Here is an 18,674-nt window from a genome sequence, read left to right as displayed (position 1 = left end):
AACATATTGGTGGGAATCATGTCAAAATCACTGGGCCAGCTACCTGGGCTGGACCCACCTGGCTCCTTGAGCCCCAATAAAACATATAATCTTCCTTTCTCCTCTTCATGCCTGGGCTAGTATTCTGAACGTATCTTCGGGACTGCCTCCTCTGGTATGTTCCCAAGAGAGAGTTACGCTCCACTGAGAACAACTTACTGGGAATTCCTGGCCCCAAAGATATCCAGCTGTCCTCGACCAGAGTCAGGGCTTTTTCGGTCCTGGCTCCGACCTGGTGGGACTCTCTGCCAAATACCACCAGGGCCCTGCGGGACTTCATGCAATTCTGCAGGGCCTGTAAGGCAGAGATGTTCTGCCAGGCTTTTGGTTGAGGACAGCAGCGGTTTTCCATCACGACTGGCACCCTCCTCTTTGTCTTCCATCTTCTCCCATTTCTGCATCCTCTTTACCCTGCCTACGAGGCAGCAACAGAGTCCAGTGTGGGTTTAAGAACAGGTTAGTAACGCCATCTTGAGATTTTTTTAAGAACGTAAGGAATGTTATTTATCAGTTTTAATTCTGTCTTCTGTCAAATGTCTTAACTTTTGTTGTACATCGCCTAGAGCTCTGTGCATACAAGGAGTGGGTGATTCACAAGTTTAAAGTATAAATAAAAACAAATAAAACTCCAGGTGTGGAAATTTCTGGAGATTTGGGGGTGGAGGCTGGAGAGGGCAAGGCTTGGGGAGGGGAAGGACCTCAGCATTATAATGCTATCGAATCCACCCTCCACAGTATCTTCAGGCAAAGTGATCTCTGTATTCTGTAGAGAAGACGTTTTTCCGGGAGATCTCCAGAACCCACCTGGAGGCTGGTAACCCTGGACTGCATAGACCCCCTGAGCTGTATCTGTGCATCACTGGCTATTGCACTCTCCCTGTGGACTAGCAGTTATACACAACTGGACCATCTTCTCTGCACAGGACAATCCAGCTGTGGATTATTACTCATGTGCAATAATGCTCAATAACCAATGAAGCCTGGATGCAACTATAATCCTAACCTGGTAGGGAGAGCTTCGGCAGCTCCATTAAAATGGTCAGCAGGTTTCCTAAAGGAAGAAAATAAATATATAAATTAGAAGCATATATTTTACAATATTGCAAATTACAATATGCATACACTATCCCCTTCAGTGAATCAAGGAAAGCTAATTCACTGCTGGTGGATGTTGAGGTTGAAGCTAAATGTGGAGTCTGTTTTCAGGCCATTTTAAGTCAGGCAAGCTGTCGTCGGGTCCAAAATTGCCTCAGCTAAACCCATGGCTGCAGGCCGGAGTCAAGCGGCAGATGAATCAATGTTCCTTCCATTCCCCTGATTTGCTGATGATATCGCCAGGCCCAGGTGTGAACCCTTTTAATTTCCTGTAGGAGCGATGAATCACTGACTTGTATTTGAGACCCAAAATAGACGTATTTTTAAACCAGGTGGTGGTGGTGGTAGGGGGATATTTTCGGTGAAGAAACAGAAAATGTGATGCCCTTCCCGCAATGTATATTTTTTAAAAATTAGCCACTCCATTTGGTTGAGCTGACTTGACATCCCCCCCCCCTCCCCGTAATGTCATGCCGTGTGTTGTGCTTTTGTATGAATCACTGGCATATTCACTTTCCAGGCAATGGTGAGAGACAAAGGTAGTTGGATGTTCAGGCACATATTGAACTTGCTAACCCTTAGAACAGTGGCCGGAGCTTTGGAAATGTGTGTTTATGTGTTGTCAAGCGGCTTCCGTGTTATGGTGACCCTATGAATGAATGACCTCCGAAATGTCCCATCATTCCCAGCCTTGCTCAGGTCTTGCAGACAGAGGAAAGAATAACAAAAAAGAACCATGAGCTGAATTTCTCGCAAAATGTTCACAAAGGAGACTTCATCAAAGTGAAATGCATCTATTCTCTGGAATAAATCTATCCATAGAATCCATCATAGAAAAATGCAGAAGCCAATAAATAAATATATAAGATAAATATCAACACTTTTCCTAGGTAATTTTTCCAGTCTTTCAGACTTCTGGTTCATTCCATCTCCTTTTAAGATAATGCTTTTCTATTACTTCAACATTGGGCAAGGTCTCCTTAGCTCTAATCTGCACCCCTAAAGTCCACTTCAGTGGAGGCATGTTGTGGTCCTGATACATTGTTCTTTGTTCCTGAGGAAGGAGCAGAAGTCTGAAACACTGGAAAAATTACCTAGGAAAAGTGTTGATGGCCCTGTTCACACGGAGAAGTTGCTGTGCTAAAGACACGAATGTCAGGTGGATTTTCGGTGTGCGATCACACCACAACATCTGGGAAGTGTAGTGCACCTGTGGCCAACCTGTGGCATCCCGCTGAAGATGCAGAGTTAAAAAGTACCATGGAAAGTGCAGTAGTATCTGGAAAACGTGGGGCAGGGGCGGGCGTCTGATCGCGGGAGTGCTAGTATCCCATGGCATCCGGTGCCCGTCCATGTCCTGTTGCAAACCGGATGTTTTTCGTAAGTGCATGCGCACAAACACGTAACTGAAAGCAGTGCTGCTCTGCAGAACTGCGCATGCACACGAACACGCTTGCAGCGCGGCTTCTTTGCCACGCTCCAGCATCCCGTGTGATCGCCAGCTAACAGCCTAAGCGCGAAGCCTCGGGAGACCGTGTGATCAGGCTACCATGCTTTTTTTTGCTCCAGGGCGAACAGCCACACCTCCCCCCCCCCGGCGTTATCCGGCCCGTGTGACTGGGGTCGATATTTATTTTGTATATTTATCATTTGGCTTCTGCATTTTTCTATGATGGGTGATACAGATAGATTTATTCCAGACAATAGATGCATTTCACTCTGATGAAGTCTCCTTTATGAATATTTTGTGGGAAATTCAGCTCACAGTTCCCCCCCCCCCATTATTCTTTGCTACTTCTTACTGTGTGCTGCACTGTTGTTGTTGTCTTGCAGACGGTGAGCCCTGGCTTCATTGAGTGAGTCAATCCATCTCCCGTTGGGTCTTCCTCTTTTCCTGCTGCCTTCAGATTTCCCTATTGGCATCATCTTTTCCAATGAATCTTGTCTTCTTTTGAAAATGTAAACTGATGACATCCATGCAACTGCACATCATCTATGCTCTAGGGCTGCCAACCTCAAGGCAGCACCTGATGATCTCCTGCTATTACAAAGAAGAAGAAGAGGAGGAGGAGGAGGAGGAGGAGGAGGAGATTGGATTTATACCCCGCCTTTCACTCAGAGTCTCAGAGCAGCTTACAAACTCCTTTCCCTTCCCCTCCCCACAACAGACACCCTGTGAGGCAGGTGGGGCTGAGAGAGCTCTTTCCAGAACTGTCCTTGAGAGAACAGCTCTGACAGAACTATGGCTTGCCCAAGGTCATCCAGCATCTGCAAGTGGAGGAGTGGGGAATCAAACGGGGTTCTCCCGGATTAGAGTCTGCACACTTAACCACTACACCAGACTGGCTCTCCAGATGACCAAGATCAATTCCACAGGAGAAAATGGCTGCTTTGGAGAGTGGACTGTATGCCATTATACCCTGCTGAGTTCCCCTCCCCTCCTCACCCTGCCCCAAACCCCACCCTCTCCAGGCTCCACCCCCAAAATCTCTTGGAATGTCCCAACCCGGAGCTGGCAACCCTGTCTTTACCGGTGTGACAATTGGTTGCACATGCAAACATTTTTTTAAAGGCCTACTTAGGCATCAGTAATATGTGAATAGATGTTGGTAGTCTCTAGGATTGTCTGCGCCATGTTAGGAAATTCCTGGGGATTTGGGAGTGCAGCCTTGGGAAAGTGTGGTTTGGGGAGGGACCTCAGTGGGCTACGGTGCCTTCATGTCCACCCTCCAGAGCAGCCATTTTTTCCAGGAGGAACTGATCCCTGACATCTGGAGATCAGTTGTAATTCCAGGAGAACACCAAGGCCCCACATGGAAGTTGGCAACCTAGGATCTTACAAGAATTGTTTGCAGTTCTCAGGGAAGAGAGAGGAGGAAGAGGAACAAACAGAAGAGACAGACTCAATGCTCCCTCTAAGCTGTGGAGTCTTGTGAGCAAAAATTCTACTTTGTGAGCTGCTAGCATTAAAGCTGTAAGCGAACCATCTGGCTGCTGCATAAATTAGTTTGCTCTGGAGCCATCCTTCCTGAGCTAAGACAAAAATGTGTGAGCTGGGGGCTAAAAAGCTGTGAGCTAGCTCACACTAACTCAGCTTGGAGGGAACACGAGACAATGAAGCAGGCCTGTCTTTTTCTTTTTTCCCCTAAGTTGTACAAGAGAATAAACTTCTTTCAGGCCACTTACGGGGATACAGAAAAGTGCTTTTAATCTGTTACTCCCTGCCCCCGAAGTATCTTAATGAGCTCACAGTGGAGTAGTGGGGACAGATGTTCGTTCCGCCTGCTGCATCAACATCCAAAAATCATGATGATAGTTAACATCACCCCTCCCCCAAGGATCACATTTGACAACAGTGGCTCAGGAGCAGGTGGGCAGCTGTGGGTTGTTTGGGACAGAGACGGGAGAGAACAACCACCGCTCTTGGGAGAGGCCTTCCAAAGCAGCTGACACCGGATGCCGATCAGTTATGACAGCCAGGAAACGAAGCCTTCAAAGAGCATCTTCTTACATGAGGGTGACACTCCATCCGACAGACGTGCTCTAGGCGGAGGGGCGGCTGGTGGAGAAATGGCCCCCGGAATATAAGGGGGGAACGCTTTCAAATTCTGCAACCAAAAAACAGAATTCTGCAATGTTTTTGACCAATTTCTTTTGTGCCATCAAGTCTAAACAGGGGAAGAGTGGCCAACTTTGTAGGTGTTGGTGGAGGGTGCCATCGATTCGCTGCTGACTTAAGGTGACCCCTATAGGGTTTTCAAGGGGAGAGAGGAACAGAGGTGGGTGTGCCATTGCCTGCCTCTGCATAGCGACCCTGGACTTCCTTGGAGGTCTCCCATCTGAGTACTAACCAGGGCAGACCCTGCTTAGCTTCCGAGATCCGATGTGATAGGGCTAGCCTGGGCCACCCAGGCAGGGCAGGAGACAGTCAGAGGTGGGTTTGCCATTGCCTGCCTCTGCGTAGCAACCCTGGACTTCCTTGGAGGTCTCCCATCCCAGTACCAATCAGGGCCGACCCTGCTTAGCTTCCAAGTTGTGACAAGATCAGGCTAGGCTGGGCCATCCAGATTAGGGCTAGAGATGAAAAGAGGTGGTTTCCCATTGCCTGCCTCTGCATAGGAACCCTGCTTAGCTTGTGAGATCTTATGCCTCTGGGCAAGACTGCGTCATCTAAGTCATAGTGAAAAGAGTTTAATGATGGGAAGTGGAATCAAGTAGCAACTGACTCAGGGGGGTTGCAAAGCAAGAGACAAACGGGTGGTTTGCCACTGCCTGCCTCTGAGTAGCAACCCTGGACTTCCTTGGTGGTCTCCTAAGTACTAACCAGTGTTCCCTTCTAAGCTGAGTCAGTGTGAGCCAGCTCACGGTGTTTTAAAACCTCTGGCTCACATATTTTTGTCTTAGCTCAGGAAGGATGTGGCTCCAGAGCAAACTAATTTATGCAATAGCCAAATCTCTTGCTCACAACTTTAATGCCAGTAGCTCACAAAGTAGAATTTTCACTCACAAGACTCCACAGCTTAGAGGGAACATTGGTACTAACCCAGGTTGACCCGGCTGCTTATCTTCTGAGATCTGATGAGATCAGCCTAGTCCAGGCCGTCCAGATTAGGGCTAGAGATTAAAAGAGGTGGTTTGCCATTGCCTACTGCTGTGTAGCAACCCTGGACTTCTTTGGGGGTCTCCCATCCAAGTACTAACCAGGGTTGACCCTGCTTAGCTTCTGAGATCTGATGAGACTAGGTTAGACATTGCACTGGGAGCATTTATGCATGCAAACATGCACATTAACACCAAGCAACAGCTCCTGGTTGTCAATCACAGTGTCGCCTTTAAGCAGCCCATATTTTGTTTTCCCCGAACTCTGGCCCATCTAAATAGCTTGCAGCCTACGGCAAGCCAGGTCAATGCTATTCTTCAAAAGCCAGTGAACAGATGGAAGTGGAGCTTTCTAAATCCCACCGACAGGATAGGAGCAATCATTGCAGGAAATGGAAGCCACAAGGAGACAAGCTTAATGATCAGGACTGAAATATCATTTAGCACTTATTTTTATGGACTTATTTTTATTATATCGCATTGCATGAGATATCAAGGCTACACAAGGTTGCCAAATCTGGGTTGAGAAATTCCGAGCAGATTTTGGGGGTGGAGTCTGGGGAGGCGGGGTTTGGGGAGGGAAGGACCCCTGTGTGTTATAGTGCCATAGAGTCTGCCCTCCAAATGTCACAGAGCCTGCCCTCCTTTTCTCCAGATCTCTGTAGCCTGGAGCAATGCTTCCTCTAATCTGTGGAATCTTGTGAGCAAAAATTCTACTTTGTGAGCTTTAAAGTTGTGAGCGAGCAATTTGGCTACTGCATAAATTAGCTTGCTCTGGAGCAGTAATTCCTCTAAGCTCTGGAGTCTTGTGAGCAAAAATTCTACTTTGTGAGCTACTGGCTTTAAAGTTGTGAGCGAGCGATTTGGCTACTGCATCAATTAGTTGACTCTGGAGCCATCCTTTCTGGGCTCAGACAAAAATGCATGAGCTGGAGGCAAAAAATTTGTGAACTAGCTCACACTAACTCAGCTTAGAGGGCACACTTGCCTGGAGACCAGTTATAATCCTGGGAGATCTCCAGGTCACACCTGGAGTTTGGCAAGCTTAAGGCTAAGTCCAGCTTGTCAATGAATACCTGGTATTCTCCTCCACCTATCCATTATGAAACAAAACCACTGAGGCCACCCATGTTGGGAAAGGGTTGCTCACGGGGCTGCCAACCTCCAGGAGGGGCCTGGAGATTTCCTGGAATCAAACTGATTTCCAGGCAACAGAAACCAGTTTCCCTGGAGAAAATGGCTGCTTTGGAACATGAACTCTATGGCCAGTTTGGTGTAGTGGTTAAGTGTGTGGATTCTAATCTGGGAGAACCAGGTTTGATTCCCCACTCCTCCACTCGCAGCTGCTGGATGACCTTGGGCAAGCCTTAGTTCTGTCAGAGCTGTTCTCTCAAGGACAGTTCTCTCAGAGCTCTCTCAGCCCCACCTACCTCACAGGGTGTCTGTTGTGGGGAGGGGAAGGGAAAGGAGTTTGTAAGCCACTCTGAGACTCTGAGTAAAGGGCGAGGTATAAATCCAATCTCTTCTTCTTCTTCTCTGAGTACATGCCACTCCTCAAACCCTTCCCTCTCCAGGTTTTACCCCCCAAATCTCCAGATATTTTCCAACCTAGAGCTGGTGACCCTAGGTATCAGCCTCCATCAAATGCCTCAGTGGAATTCAAGAGAGATGGCAGTTTACAAAGTAGTTCTGGATTTTCCCGGTCCCATTAATGGCTTGGATGCTTTTTTTTTTTAGCTCCTGCATACCAGCCGCCAGAGCAAAATATGCAAGGGCCTCCCCGGCCAAGCTGTAGGTGGTCCAATCACGGAGCTAAATGCCAGGCCCAAACACACAGCGGCCTGCTAAAGGAGTGGCGCTAATCTCCTGAGCTGTTAGGAAGATAATTGGTTAGTGATCCTCTTGGGGAAGGGTCAAATGCATGACCGCCAAGCATGATCCTGCACTTAAGGTGTTAATAACTGTTCTGTATTCTGTGCTTTCGCACGAGATAATTTACACCATTGTTGCTTCAAGGGGGTGGGGGGAAATCCCTTTGATTTGGGAGATTTTTTTTCAGAGATAGATGCCAGACAGTGTGCATTTTGAGACTGGCAGTAAGTTCTCAACTTTCTTTCATTTTTATTTGCACAAGGATTCTTCCCCCATGTTAAGAAAACTGCCCGCACCTAGAAAGCTATATGTCAAGGAGAAAAGCGCCGGTGTGGTCTTTGTCTTGACAGGCTAGCTTTCTACTTGTAGAGAATTTTATTTTCCACGGAGGACTGTTTCCATATTGCAAGTCTAGGGTGGAGCCTGGAGATCTCTTGGAATTACAACTGATCTCCAGACTACAGAAATCATCTCCCCTGGAGAAAATGCCTGCTTTGGAGGGTGGACTCCATGGCATTGTACCCACATTGAGGTTCCCTGCCCTCCAGAAACTCTGCTTTCCTCAGCTTCCCTCTCCCCATCTCCAGGAATATGCCAACCTAGATCAGGCAACCCTAAAGCCCTCTATGACAGACTTCTTCTTCTTCCTCCTCCTCCGCTGCTTCTTCTTCTTCTTCTCTGTGAGGCAGATTTTTCCCGCCAAAATTCTTAGTTCTCTTCAGGTACTGAGCTGAATGCCCCACTCTGTGACAGAATCTAATTTGGCTTTTGCCCAGCCCAAGAACTTGTCAGGAGAAAACAGGGCCCTCCTTTTAGATCCTTTGAAATGGCACTCGAGACCGAGTAACAGTGAATGATAATATTTTATTTAATAGGCAGGGATGGTATGGGTAGTCAGAAATTGGAAAGGCTGAGGGAAATGCTGTTGGTAAAACCATATATTTTTCACTTGACAGACGAGATGGTGTTGCAGCAGCTTATTCTTTTTCTTTTTCTTTTGACAAATTCTTGATTCTTATCAGTGAGAGACGGTTGACTGAGTATTTTAGTTTCAGTCTGCATATAGTTTCTGCATATAGTTTCCTAACAACTTTCAGGTTTTCCAGAAAGGTGTCTCTTTTAGTGTATTGAATTCTTTCCTCTTTTCTGAAATTGCAGTGTGTCCTCTTTCCCCGGCGACCACCGTTTCCTTCCACCACAGACCAGGGACTGCCCCAGTGCCAATTCCCTGTAGAACTGGATAGGACTTCTATTTCTTCCCTTAAAATACAATCCTATTCCTTTTGGTTTGATCGAGAGCTTCAGCCTGCTACCCAATCACTCTTGACCAAAATCTCAAACCTCAGTGTAGAGGTATTGCAGAAGACCATTGTTAATCTGAGGAGATAGTGGTGACCACAAGTTTTTTTTCCTGTGTGTTTCGATGACAACACCAGGCTGGATTAATGATGTTGGGTTTTCTGTTTTAACTAATTGCACTTGGTATTGGAATGGGGGAGATGTTTTCTCTGCCCTTGGAATGAATCCCAGCTGTACTACCTTGTTTCACTATAAGTTAGGAGGGCTTGTTTTTCTATGAGAGAAGGCTAACGGAAGAGAGAAGGAGAAGGAGAAGAGAGGGGGGAGAAGAAAACCTCAGCTCAGACCAGGCAACCTTCAGACGATACACCTGAACTGACCTGCCACTGATATTTTCAGGGCAGAAAGGGACGTGTTATTTTGTTATTCTCTGTTTTATGTTTGTAATGTGTATAAAATAAAGCTGCTTCTCCTTCCATCACTAGTTTGGTCATTGCTTCTTGAACCTTAAAAGAACCGTTTACCAAAACGGGCAACACACCCAGTTTTTGGCATCTGTGTGCAAATGTACTTCAGCATTTCGCTGACACTAGGCTCTGCATTCTTAGATGGAATTCTTCCTCAGGTTATGTTATTCAGAAGGCAACCCTGTCTGACAGACTCTTTAGTCAGAGTCTTCAGATATCCACTCCTTTAGCTGAACTTCTACTTTACTGAACAGCAACTGCCGCTGGACTCCAAATGAGTTCACTCTCCCCTCAGCATGCAGCTGGTTTTATATTTCCCTCAGCTGGCACTGGCCAATGGGAGAAAAGGAGCAGCCTGTCACTCAAGCTCAATGTTCTAGAGCACAGTTAACCCTACACCTCCCTTCTCTGATCTTGCTGCATTAGGAAAACAGCATTTTAAATGTAGTCCGTCACACCCTCACTTGAAGTTTGAAGTGGTACAGCCAAGGCAGAGGTTTATCATCTAAGAGATTTATCATCCCCAGCCTTTTAGAGCTAGTGGGCACTTTTGGAATTTTGACAAAATGTGGTGGGTGCAGCCACAAAATGTCACACAGGGCACATCCGTGTGCTGCAGTGGCAGCTGCCGCCAAAGCAACATTTTCAAAGATCTGTACAGCTAATCAGATCTCCAGTGGTCAATCAGATGCCTTGCTGGGCAAAAGACCCACCTCTTTAAAACACTTGGAGGGCCCATGGGCCCTGTAGGGTTAATTGGTATGGTTAGTCCAGCACCCACTAGTTAGCAGACTGCTTGAAATAAAGCTATAAATGCAGAATCGTCTTTGCACTAGGTTACCCAGCTTACAAAGCTACACAGAGCTACATTGTGAGTTTAAGAGTAATACTGGTCACTTTCTTCTGAAACTTCAATTTAGATAGGAAAGCTTAGAGATAGGATAGTATTGGTCTAGCTAACTAAAAATGGACACGGATGGTGAGAGGCCATCTGTGTCATGGTGCCAAGAAGAGGACAGTATGTCCTCCCTCTTGGTGTGTGCAGGGAAAGGGTGAACAGAAGGAAATAAATTTCCCTGAGAATACAATCTGCATATCGAAGGGGACAGTGGCAGAATGGTAAACACAGGAAGAAAATTTAGGAAATTTAGTTGTGTAACTCGGTTGCCACATAGTCTGGAAGCTGAGGGACAGCGTTTCAGTCCTTCACTTCCAACAGGCACTGTGTTGGAGACCCCAATCTAATGGAAGGGCCAGGACTCAGACTTCACCCCTGAGATTTAGGTGTTGGAGCCAATTCTCAGGTCAGCAGGTCAAAATTTCAGTGCTGTCCACACATGCTTGATGACCTCTTTTAATGCTCTGGTATGTCTGCTTGTGGTAACCGGTTAGGGTTGACAGACCCCTAGTGGAGGTGGAGTTCCTCCACTGTCAGGCCTCTTCTCCCCACTGCCAATTAACTGGCTGGTGGCGGGGGAACTTACCCTCAAAAAGAGGGAGATCCATCCAACATGCAGCGATTTGTCTACGTGACACATGTGACCTGGAAGTGATGTCATCACATCCGGGACATTGAGGTGACACTCTGGTATTTGGGCAAAAACTCTATGATAGAAGCCAAATCTACCATAGAGTTTTTGCCCAAAAACCAGACCGCCACTCCAGCTTCCTGGACATGATGACATCTGTTCTGGGTCATGTGGGCAGTGATGTGGACACGTTGCTGTACATCAGATGGGCCTCCCTGCTGCTCTTAGTAAGTCCCTCCCTCCATCCCCTGCCAACCCTATAACCACTGCATTAGTGTTCAGTTCAATTGTGGTAGTGTGCTAAGTGCACGGACTCTAATCTGGGAGAACTGGGTTTGGTTCCCCACTCCTCCACTTGCATCTGGCTGGATGACCTTGGACAAGCCGTAGTTCTGATAAGAGCTGTTCTTTAAAAAGAGCAGTTTCTGTCAAGAGCTCTCTCAGCCCCACCTACCTCACAAGGGTGTCTGTTGTGGGGAGGGAAAGGGAAAGGAGTTTGTAAACCGCTCTGAGACACCGTTGGGTAGTGAAGGGCGGGGTATAAATCCAATCTTCTCCTCCTCCTCTTCTTCTTCTATTTGGAAATCTTCATGTGCATGTGGTGAACGGTTTCTCTCCTTCAAGCTATATGACTGTGGCAACACTTGCATAGCTTCCCACGTGGTAGACTTCCTGCCAGCACAAGGAAGTCCTGCCGTAAGTGCTTCTATTCCACGTGACACTGTCAGGCCTCACCCCATGACATCACTCACCAGTACCCAACCCATGACATCACCAGGTCCTTCCCTAGAGATCCCAGGCTACAGGAGACCCAACAGCACGTCAGGGTGATTCCATTCTGCCATCAGTGTTTCAGGACTATTTTGGGAGAGAAACACCAGTGTATCCTTTCCTTTCAAGATATTTTAGGGTCAGAAGAAAATAACTGGTTAGACAAGGGCATTGTGGGAAGTTTGGATTTAGATGAGGGGTGAAGGAAGGCAAAGAGGTTTGAACCTGTACATGATGGAGTAGGGAATCCTCCCTGTGGACCGTATCCCACCATATCCAATTAATTAGGAAGGGGCCATGCATGGCTCAATGGCAGAACATCTGCTTGGCATGCAGAAGGTCCCAGGTTCAATCCCCATCATCCCCAGCTAAATGGATCAGATGGCAGGTAAGAACATAAGAACATAAGAGAAGCCATGTTGGATCAGGCCAATGGCCTCTCCAGTCCAATGCTCTGTGTCACACAGTGGCCAAAACCCAGGTGCCATCAAGAGGTCCACCAGCAGGGCCAGTAATGACATCTGAGACCTCTCTGGGAGACCCTGGAGAGCTGCTGACGATGCTGACCTTGGTGGACCAATGGTATGATTCAGTGTACAGCAGTTTCTTATGTTCCTGACCTCATGGAGCCAGTGCTGGGAAAGACCTCACTTGGCCCAATGCCCTGGAGAGACATTGCCAGTTAGGGCAGTCAATGCTGAGCTTGCTGAACCAAGGAACCAACTCCACCTAAGGCAACTTCGCATGTTAGGGCCAATCCCTCCCAACCGCAACATCTCTATTGTAGGGATAGTTTGGAAACAGATCCTGGAATGAATTGGTGCCCCTCAGAGCTCCCACCCACCCTTTCTCCACTGGAAAGCTGACACATTGAGTTGCTTGATTACTGTCATGCTCAGAGAGGTGCTGTGGCTCAGTGGAAGAGCCTCTGCTTTGCATACAGAAAGTCCCAGGTTCAATCCCCCGCATCTCCAGTTAAAAGGACCAGGCAGCAGGTGATGAGAAAGAAACTCCACCTGAGACCCTGGAGAGCTACTGCCAGTCTGAGTAGACAATACTGACCTTGATGGAGTGATGGTCTGATTCAGTATAAGGCAGCTTCATGTACTGATGTTGGTCTCTAGAGCCCTGTATGGCCTGGGACCAATGTACCTTAAGGGCCACCTTCTCCCAGGTGAATGTACCCATTCACTTTGGTCATCGGATGCCCTGCTTCAGTTGCCCCTGTCATCTGAGGCTAGATAGGTGGCAAACCAAGAAAGGGCCTCCTTGGTTGTAGCACCTGAACTTTGGAACTTCCTCCCCAGGGAGATACATCTGCCTCCCTCTATTGGTGTCTTCCACCAGCGAGAAAAGACTTTTTTTGCTTGGTTTGGCATACCCCAGTAACAGCTATTGGCCCTCCTCTGGTATTGTCTGTTTTGTGTTTTTATTGAATTGTGTAATTTTAATTGTTGTTTTTAATGTTCTAATGTTTTTACTTGCACTGCCTTGGGGATCCTTATAAATACATGTTGATGGGGTCCAAACTGACAGAGACTGACCAAGAGAGAGATCTTGGAGTCATAGTAGATAACTCAATGAGAATGTCGAGACAAGTGTGTGACTGCAATAAAAAAAGCCAATGCGATGCTAGGGATTATTAGGAAGAGAATTGAAAACAAATCATCCAGTATCAGAACGCCCCTATATAAATCAATGGTGTGACCTCATTCGGAGTACTGTGTACAGTTCTGGTCACCACACCTCAAAAAGGATATTATTGGAAAAAGTGTAGAAAAGGGCAACTGGAATGATAAAAGGGTTGGAACACTTTCCCCATGAAGAAAGGTTAAAGCGCTTGGGGCTCTTTAGCTTGGAGAAATGACCACTGAGGGGTGATGTGAGGTTTATAAGATTATGCATGGGATAGAGCAGGTAGAGAAAGAAGTCCTTTTCTCCCTTTCTCACAATACGAGAACTCATGGGCACTCAATGAAATTGCTGAGTAGTCAGGTTAGAACAGATAAAAGGAAGTCCCTCTTCACCCAAAGAGAGATTAACACATGGAATTCACTGCCACAGGAGGTGGTGGCAGCTACAAGCATGGACTGCTTCAAGAGGGAATTAGATAAGCATATGGAGCAGAGGTCCATCAGTGGCTATTAGCCACAAGGTATAGATAGGAACTCTCAGTCTGGGGCAAGTGATGCTCTGTATTCTTGGTGCTTGGGGGGGGGACCAGTGGGAGGGCTTCTAGTGTCCTGGCCCCACTGCTGGACCTCCTGATGGCCCCTGGTATTTTTGGCCACTGTATGACAGAAGACCATTATATCTACTACTGTGGCTAGGAATCTTGTAGAAAAAATGGTGTGGCCCTTATAGTCAATAAGAGAGTGCAAAAGTCAGTACTGGGATACAATCTCAAAAATGACAGAATGATTTCTGTCCGATTCCAAGGCAAACCATTCAACATCACAGTAATCCAAGTCTATGCCCCAACCACTGATGCAGAAGAGGCTGAAGTGGACCGGTTCTATGAAGACCTACAACACCTCCTAGAACTAACACCAAAAAATGATGTCCTCATCATCATAGGGGACTGGAATGCTAAAGTAGGAAGTCAAAAGGTAACTGGAATAACAGACAAGTTTGGCCTTGGAAAGCAAAATGAAGCAGGGCAAAGGTTAACAGAGTTTTGTCAAGAGAACACACTGGTCATAGCGAACACCCTTTTCCAACAACCTAAGAGGCGACTCTACACATGGACATCACCAGATGGGCAACACCGAAATCAGATTGACTATATAATTTGCAGTCAAAGATGGAGAAGCTCTATCCAGTCAGTAAAAACAAGACCTGGAGCTGACTGTGGTTCAGATCATGAGCTACTCATTGCAAAATTCAGACTTAAACTGAAGAAAATTGGGAAAACCACGAGGCCATTCAGGTTTGACCTAGATCGCATCCCTGATGAATATACAGTAGAGGTGAAGAATAGATTCAAGGGTCTGGATTTGATAGATAGAGTGCCTGAAGAACTATGGACAGAGGTTCGTGACATCGTACAGGAGGCAGCAATCACCACCATCCCAAAGAAAAAGAAATGTAAGAAAGCAAAGTGGCTTTCTGATGAGGCTTTACAAATAGCAGAGGAAAGAAGGAAAGCGAAAGGCAAAGGCGAAAAGGAAAGATTTACCCAACTGAACGCAGATTTCCAGAGAACAGCAAGGAGAGATAAGGAGGCCTTCCTGAATGAACAGTGCAAAGTAATAGAAGAAAACAATAGAATGGGAAGGACTAGAGATCTCTTCAAGAAAGTTGGAGAAATCAAGGGAGCGTTCCATGCAAAGCTGGCCATGATAAAGGACAAAAACGGTAGGGACCTAACAGAAGCAGAAGAGATTAGGAAAAGATGGCAAGAATACACAGAAGAACTATACAAGAAAGACCTCGATGTCCTTGACAACCACGACGGTATAATCACTGACCTCGAGCCAGACATCCTGGAATGTGAAGTTAAATGGGCCTTAGAAAGCATTGCTAACAACAAAGCTAGTGGAGGTGATGGTATTCCAGCTGAGCTATTCAAAGTCTTAGAAGATGATGCTGTTAAAGTGCTGCACTCCATTTGCCAGCAAATTTGGATAACGCAACAGTGGCCACAGGATTGGAAAAGATCAGTATACATTCCAATCCCAAAGAAGGGCAATGCCAAGGAATGTTCAAACTATCGCACAATTGCACTCATATCACACGCTAGCAAGGTCATGCTCAAGATCCTACAAGCTAGGCTTCAACAGTACGTGGATAGAGAACTACCAGAAGTACAAGCTGGGTTTCGAAGAGGTAGAGGAACTAGAGATCAAATTGCCAACATTCGCTGGATTATGGAGAAAGCAAGAGAGTACCAGAAAAATATCTACTTCTGCTTCATTGACTATGCTAAAGCCTTTGACTGTGTGGATCACAACAAACTATGGCAGGTCCTTAAAGAGATGGGAGTACCAGACCACCTCACATGTCTCTTGAGAAACCTGTATAAGGGCCAAGAAGCGACAGTTAGAACCGGATATGGAACAACTGATTGGTTTAGCATAGGAAAAGGAGTACGACAAGGATGTATATTGTCGCCTTGCTTATTTAATATATATGCAGAGTACATCATGCGAAATGCTGGCCTGGATGAATCACAAGCGGGAATTAAGATTGCTGGGGAAAAGATCAACAACCTCAGATATGCAGACGATACCACTCTAATGGCAGAAAGTGAAGAGGACCTAAAGAGCCTCTTGCTCAGGGTAAAAGAGGAGAGCGCAAAAGTGGGCTTGAAGCTCAACATCAAAAAAACTAAGATCATGGCATCCGGCCCCATCACTCCTTGGCAAATAGAAGGGGAAGTCGTGGAAGTAGTGACAGACTTCACGTTCCTGGGATCCCAGATCACCGCAGACTGTGACAGCAGCCATGAAATTAAAAGACGCCTGCTCCTTGGGAGGAAAGTGATGGCAAACCTAAACAGCATGATAAAAAGTAGAGACATCACCCTGCCAACAAAAGTCCGCATGGTCAAAGCAATGGTATTCCCAGTAGTCATGTATGGCTGTGAGAGTTGGGCTATAAGGAAGGCCGAGCGCCGAAGAATAGATTCTTTTGAACTATGGTGCTGGAGAAGACTCTTGAGAGTCCCTTGGACTGCAAGAAGATCAAATCAGTCAATCCTAAAAGAAATCAACCCTGACTGTTCCCTGGAAGGCCAGATAATGAAACTGAAGCTCAAATACTTTGGCCATCAAATGAGAAGGGAGCACTCACTGGAGAAGACCCTGATGCTGGGAAAGATTGAAGGTCAAAGAAGACGGAGGCGGCAAAGGATGAGATGGTTAGACAGGGTCATAGATGAAACGAACATGAAGTTGAGCCAACTTCAGAGAACGGCAGAAGACCGGAAGGCCTGGTGTGATCTGGTCCATGGGGTCGCGAAGAGTCAGACTCGACTGTGCGACTGAACAACAAAAATGACAGAGTGTTGCACTGGATGGGCCATTGGCCTGATCCAACATTGGCTTCTCTTATGTTCTTAACGATCCTGATTGGGTGGAGAGGTGGCATAAAAATGTCTTATAAACAAACAAACAAGTATGAAAATGGGGATTCCAAAACCACAGTTCTCACCCAAGGATCATTGCCCCTTCACTGACAGAAGGTAGAACCCTCAACCAGATGATTGTGCATCCAACCGATTTATGTTGCAATAGCTAGAAGCCCACTGATGTAAGACTCAGGAAGGTGATCTCGGTAAAAAGATACACGAGAAAAAACAATTGTCCTACAGCAGGTTATCAACCTGCTCAAAAGAGACCCTACAAGGTGCAAAAAGGCAGCCAGTATAATATATGACGCCTCAATGCTCATGTGCATGCATTGATAATTGGGGAAATTAGTGTAATGGAGACAGAGTGAGAGGGGGCAACTAAGGGATCGCCACCAATGTTTACGGGGATAGTTCCCAAGGTAAAAAGGTAAAGGTTTCCCTTGCTTGAAAGCCAGTTGAATCCAACTCTAGGACGTGGTGCTCATCTCCGTTTCCAAGCTGAAGAGCCAGCATTATCCAAAGACTTCTCCGTGGCCATGTGGCCGGCATGACTTAACATCAAGGTGCACGGAACGCTGTTCCCTTCCCACCAAAGCGGTACCTATTTATCTACTTGCAATTTCTTGCCTTTGAACTGCTTGGTTGGCAGGAGCTGGGGCCAGAGACAGGAGCTCGCTCTGTCACACAGCACTCGGGTCTAGAACTGCTGAGCTACCGGCCTTCCAGTCTGCAGCTCAGCATCGTAACCTCTGAGCCACCGCGGCTCCAGTTCCCCAAGAACTCTCAAATAAACCAGATTGAGTTACCAAGAAAGATGTTTTTATTACAAGAAGACTAAAGAGCGAGCATATATACAAAGCAGATGGGGGGAAACACACAAACTATCTAAGAGGGGAAATAAACAGGAAGTAGCAGGGAAAGTGAATTGGGGAGGGTGATATTAACCAGGTCCTGGAGGAGTGAAGTCTGTGGAGAGAAGCAAGAGAGAACGACCAGTGTTTCTCTGGAGAGATGGAAGCGGTCTGTGCGCAAGTGGTTGGGTGAGATGCTGGGCACTGAGAACATCCACAACACACTGGGCAGAGTGGGCCATTTTCATAGGAAAACTGTAGCCCTAGGCAAGGCTGACGTGTGTGCATGTGCCCCCTAAAACAATACCATGATTGGCTTGTGGGGGGGGGGTAAAACAATGTGTTGGGAGCGGCTTGACGGCTTTCCCATTGACGGACAAAGACAGTCCACATGAGAGTTGCTAATGATGTCTGATGAGTGTTTCCAGTGTAAACGGAAAAGTGTTAATGTTCTCCTGATGAGATTGCTGGATGTTAACTAAAGGCGTTTGTGTTTTTCTGATGACCCCTCAAGTACAGGATGGGAGAGGCTATCTAGTTAAATGAATAGCCTGTTAACCGGGGTAAGTAGACAGGGGAAGTGGTGATGAGGTCATGCCAGGGAAGGTTATTCTTTCCCCGAGAAGCCCATTGATGAGATTAAGTATCTCTGTTGGGGGTGGGGAAAGATCTACTAGCAAGTGAGTACCACGAGTCATTTCCCCCGAAACGGTTTTCCCAGGCTAGTCTGTGACAAGTGCTCATTTTGTCTGTTTCCAATTCCATCTTGGTTCCATCTCCAGGCCAACCTCACAGTACACATGATTTTGGGGGTGATAACTTACGAGGGGTGCCAAGAATAAGACCACCCTTCTGCTGGAGAGGACTGGCTATTAAAAAAAGAAGAACAAGACGAAGAGGAGGAGGAGGAGGAAGAGGAGGAGATTGGATTTATACCCCGCTTTTCACTACTCAAAGGAGTCTCAGAGTGGCTTACAATCCCTTTCCCTTCCCCTCCCCACAACAGACACCCTGTGAGGTAGGTGGGGCTGAGAGAGCTCTCTTGAGAACTGCCCTTGAGAGAACAGCTCTGAGATAA

At 46.7% G+C, this 18,674-nt stretch overlaps 1 long non-coding RNA gene across 1 annotated transcript; it reads left to right on the top strand.

The window, feature by feature from the left end:
* The first annotated feature begins 353 nt into the window (after nt 1-353).
* Nucleotides 354-9,183, top strand: LOC107113963. Its single transcript, XR_001482631.1, has 3 exons — nt 354-495; nt 2,968-2,990; nt 8,764-9,183. It is a non-coding gene; the product is annotated as an uncharacterized LOC107113963 (long non-coding RNA).
* The last annotated feature ends 9,491 nt before the right edge of the window (nt 9,184-18,674 follow it).

Source organism: Gekko japonicus, unplaced genomic scaffold (assembly GCF_001447785.1).
Source record: "Gekko japonicus isolate JY-2015 unplaced genomic scaffold, Gekko_japonicus_V1.1 scaffold921, whole genome shotgun sequence".
Lineage (NCBI taxonomy): Eukaryota > Metazoa > Chordata > Lepidosauria > Squamata > Gekkonidae > Gekko > Gekko japonicus.
This window is presented reverse-complemented; position numbering and strand designations above follow the sequence as displayed.